This window comes from Garra rufa, chromosome 1 (assembly GCF_049309525.1).
Source record: "Garra rufa chromosome 1, GarRuf1.0, whole genome shotgun sequence".
NCBI lineage: Eukaryota > Metazoa > Chordata > Actinopteri > Cypriniformes > Cyprinidae > Garra > Garra rufa.
The window spans coordinates 95,231,023-95,236,444 of NC_133361.1; the positions used below are offsets into that span (position 1 = coordinate 95,231,023).

The following is a 5,422-nucleotide window of genomic DNA, read 5'->3' on the forward strand; positions in this document are numbered from 1 at the left end:
TTTTCCCTTGCTGAGGTGAAAGGCAAAATTATTTAAGTAACGTGCAATTTATGCCCAGTTAAAAAGAGTCTCTCTGCGTCGGTGACAAGTAATACTAATCTATAGAAGCACCTCGTCACGTGCCGCCACAAAATTAGTGGCTAAGAACGCAGGTGATAACGATATTTAAAGTTCTAAATCATCTATTGTGCTTTATTGTTCCACTATAGTAATGATAATATTTCTAATAATATGTTGAATTTGATAGTTGTCTCTCACGTTTTCCCACAACAACATTAATATAGTGTAGACTAGTGTACACTGTTTTATATTTATTTTACAGTTATATTAAATTATATATTTTTAAGTAACGCAATAGTTACTTTGCCTGGTAATTAGTTACTTTTATAATGATGTAACTCAGTTACTAACTCAGTTACTATTTGTGAGAAGTAACTAGTAACTGTAACTAATTATTTTTTTAAAGGTATTTGCCCAACACTGGCCTTCAGTGTGCATTGAACAACCACACATAAACACATATTATATTGCTATTTTATTGTATTTGACTGTAGATAGATTTATGAGTGAAGTTACCAACACAATAGATTGGCCGTAACACACTCACCCATTTTAGTATCACATTCCCTCTCTCTCTCTCTCTCACACACAAAAAAGCAAAACAAAAAAATACCTCAGGTCTGAGTTTTAGATTTATGGTATTCTATTTTTTTTTTAATTCTTATTTAAACAATATTTACATATATAAACACTCATGTACATACATAAACACACACATATATATATATATATATATATATATATATATATATATATATATATATATACAGCATTATATGTATTGTATTATTTATAGTTATTTACACTAAACAATATTTGCATACACTACATTTATACAATATATACACTTATCCATATATCTATCTATACACACATATATATATATATATATATATATATATATATTACATTTTTTGTGTTATGTATTATGAAATTATATAATAAAATATGTAAAGGAAACACTGTCTTACTTTTGTCTGTTGATTAGAGGTATACAGAACAGAATGTGAAATCCATAGTATTTACAAAAGTATATGTACAATATTTACAGGTGACAAACCATTAGACTCAATGGCTCCATGCCTTGACAAGTGGTCCACATTGATAGTTAACAAGCAAACATGCCACTGTAAACAGTTGGTTCATGCTACCAGAAATGGACAATGGGATGACCGTGTCAAACAACTTGTGTTCCTTAATGCGACGGATAAGACGTTCGACATGTACCCTGAGCCTAGCCACAGACTGCGTGTGTGTCACTTCATCAGCTGACATTTGTTTTCCTTTGGTCAGAAAAACAGGCCGGTGGATTTTACATGGCACTAGGCTATCAATTAGAAACCCCTTATCCACCATGATGGCCATGTCAGGGGTAAGAAGGTTAATGATCCCTGACTGTTTTAAAGGCTCCCGGTCACTAATAGACCCTGCATACAGTGTAGAAACAAATGTTATTGCACCATGAGGTGCCATTCCTACTAAGGCTTTGAAAGTGCAGTGAGACTTGTAATTTGAAAAGACCTCACTTTGTAGTAGCAAAGAGGAAGGTGTTTGGCAGCGGATCTCTGTGCAGTCCAGGATAACCTGTGTGTCTCGAAATTGATGGACTTCTTCTGGCAGATGGGCTCATACTTGCTCTTTTGTCATCCAAATGCACACTGACCCCAGGACAAAGTAGAGGAAGTTGGCCCAGGTTGTTATGATGCGGCTTACAGTGGTCTGATGTACTTGAAACCGATGACCAAGGTCCTTTTGCTTGAGGCCCAAAGCAAGATGCATCAAGAACAAGAAGAACTCGTCTATTGCAGGAAGTGCCCGAGTGTTTCCAGGCTCCTTGAAGACTTTGGAGCTGGTGACACGAATCATCCTGTGAGTTGCCGGTTCAATCAGTTCCCAGAAGGCCATCAGGTGGTTATATGTTGCAAATCTGTTAAGAAAGAAACATGCATTGGTTCTCACATCATGGCATAACATACATACACATAGCTTTGTAGTAGGTTTCCAGTTTAGGAAATAGGAATGCTGAACTAAAAGTGACTGATACAAAAATCTTGCCATATTGAGTCATGACAACTATGAAATTCGGTATGTATGATTAAACTAACTCTGGTTGCTGTTGAAGACAATAGCTAATGTTCATACTTATAATTATGTTAGCCTACATTGTTATTACTTTGATCAGTGTAACTAGCCTACTTTTAGCCAACTCCAATCATATTTATCAGAAACGTGAACTAGTTGTTTTCAGAACAATGGCAACGCTATTACAAATGCTTACCACAGGCAATATAATCTTAACTTACCTTGTATAAAAGCGTATGTCCTCATCGGACCCAGCAAATCTCTTGAGACCAAAGCGGTGTATGGTCTTTGTTTGCTCCAACTGCTTCCGTAGATCTTCGATCTCCCTTTTTAACTCCTGGTTTTCATGTAGAAACATGTCCACAGCTGCAGCTTCGGGAACTGAACAATAATCATGTCCAGTCCTCTCCACATCAAAGTCCATATCGTCTTGGTCTACGTCCGAGCCAGGATCAGGGGTCAGCGGTCTCTCTCAACGTTCCCAAACACTCAACCTCAGCGGCTCCTCCTGGTAATGATTCCACTCAAACAGTGTAGGGAAAACACCTTTTTTCAGACGTTTCAGACGAGTCCCATCCATAAAGTCATCAGGTCTGAAATGAACGCTACACACCTTTGTGTTTTTATTGACTTGGAAGTCATCTCTCCTGATCTGAACGATCCACTTTTTTCTGAGATCCTTTTCCACTGGAAATGAATGGAAACTCAGAGTCGAGTTGTATATTGCCGACACAACGCACAACGGCACACAACAATGTTCCGATCTAGGTCGCATTAGCTTTTGGTATCGGAAAACCTTTTTCTCCATGGTTAAGCTGCCAAAAACTAGAGATAAGAACAACTACAAATGTTAGTCGCTGTTAAGTTTCGCGCCATAAACAAGGTTAGCGTCAGATGTACGGAACCGGAAACTGCTAGCCCAGTAGAGAGCGTAGTCGGAAACACGTCACAATCCCCGCTGCATAGAGCCTATTGCACTGATGGAACAACAGAAGGAGGAGAATGGATATCCGGGAGGAGGATGATGAACAGAGTCCAAGGTGGAGACAATGGAGGGAGGAGGCTGTCTCTGTATGTCCTTGTGTCTCCTTCCCTTTCTCAGGGAACAAGGGTTGTAGTTGTAACCCGAACCAGTGATGTTAAAAATGCTAACAATGTCCTTTATTGTGTTCCAACCAAAAAACTGCACTTCCTGTGAGATCTCTTTTCAATTCATGATATACAAATGTGAAGTTCTTACATTGTAGACAGAGGAAACGCATTGTCCATAATCCATATTAGCTATATTGTGTTGGACTGAGCTTAAAGTGTACTATGGACAAAACATAATGCTTTAAAATGTGAATTAGAATGTTCAATTATATACATTTTGTTTGAAACTCTTTCTACACTAAGGGGATCTGTTGGGTTTCTCTCTATTATGAATCTTCATGTGCCTGTCAAGGCTTCCTTTTAGACTAAAACAGTTTCCACACTGAGAGCATGTGTAAGGCTTCTCTCCAGTATGAACTCTCATGTGAAAGTTAAGGGTTCCTTTTTGATTAAAACTCTTTCCACACTGTTTGCATGTGTGAGGCTTCTCTCCAGTGTGAACTCTCATGTGCTTGTTAAGGCTTCCTTTTACATTAAAACTCTTTCCACACTGTTTGCATGAGAAAGGCTTCTCTCCAGTGTGGACTCTCATGTGTCTGTTAAGGCTTCCTTTTCGATTAAAACTCTTTCCACACTGTTGGCAGGTAAAAGGGTTCTCCATGGTATGAATTTTCTGGTGGATTTTAAGGTTTCCACTTTCAGAAAAACTCTTTCCACACTGTTCGCATCTGTAAGGCTTCTCTCCAGTGTGAACTCTCATGTGTCTGTTAAGGTGTCCTTTTAGAGTAAAACTCTTTCCACACTGTTGGCAGGTTTAAGGCTTCTCTCCAGTGTGAATTCTCATGTGTCTGTTAAGGTCTCCTTTTTGAGTGAAACTGTTTCCACACTGTTGGCAGGTAAAACGGTTCTCCATGGTGTGTATTTTCTGGTGGATTTTAAGGTTTCGAGTTAGAGCAAAACTTTTTCCACACTGTTTGCATGTGTATGGCTTTTCTTCAGTGTGAATTCTCATGTGCATGTTAAGGTGTCCTTTTAGAGTGAAACTCTTTCCACAATGTTTATATGTGTAAGGCTTCTCTCCAATGTGAATTCTTTCTTTTTGAGTGACACTGTTTCCACACTGAACGCAAGCAAAACAACTCCTAGTTCCTGTAGTCTGAGCTCTTTTTTGTTTAGAAGTCTTTTCAGACTGTAAGGAACAAAAATAATTTTCTCCAGATACGAAATCATGAAGATTCTCAAACTGATCTTTCTCTTCAGTTTCATTAAGTTCTTCTCTCTCCTCTTTCAGCGCTGTTAGGTCTAAGGTGGAAAAACAAAGAAATAAAAGTTAACCCCAGTTAAGTGGCACAAAACAGTTAAAATCAAAGCATGTAGATATGTAATGCATGTATGTATGCTCAGCCGGAGTTTAGGCTGGCCGTTATACAATTAATAATAAAAAAAAAATTTGGACAATCTAATGACAGAGTTTAGGATAGATATATGTGTATATATCTATATATAGACTGATCTCAATGTTTCTGTACCATTTTTGTCTCCTAAGGAATAAAATTTTAAAACAAATTTAGAAAGAGACGAGGAAAAAAAAGAAAAGGGGATAAACTCCCCACTCAACCGTCAGATGAAAAATTCATCACACAATTTTTTCTGAGGTTTTATTAAGGGGGAAATTATGTTAGCCAATCAAAAAACGGGCTGTTACACTGACCTGTTAGGTCAATGTCAAAGTTTATTTATCTCATTTAAATCACTTTTAAAAACAACAAGTGTTTACTAAAGTGCTGTAACAAGCATACTAAATTTAAAGGTGCCATAGAATGCATTGAAACAATATTTAGGACCCGAGTCCAAAAGGGCGAAGGCCCTATTGTTCTTCTAAGGGTTCTTATTAGGGCCCGAGCCCAAAGGGGCGAAGGCCCTATTGTTCTTCTAAGGATTCATACAGAACACCAGGTGCTCAGTGGTCATGTATCCCGCAGAGAGAGCCTCACCGCAGCTTGTCCTTCTGACGTTTGCCGCTGGTCGTGATGTCTCTGTAGTAGTTAAACGAGAAGTATAATTCGTTTTGGGTAAATCTAACAGCTATTTTTTGGTCTCGTGAATCTATTATTTATTCCAGGTCATATCGTTTTGACTGATGACAAAGTTATAAATTATTTAAATTATAAATTATTTATCAATCGTA

General features: G+C 37.7%; 1 pseudogene; it reads right to left on the reverse strand.

The window, feature by feature from the left end:
* Positions 1 to 2,671: 2,671 nt before the first annotated feature.
* On the reverse strand, positions 2,672 to 4,267 carry LOC141340910 (uncharacterized; annotated as a pseudogene).
* Positions 4,268 to 5,422: the final 1,155 nt, after the last annotated feature.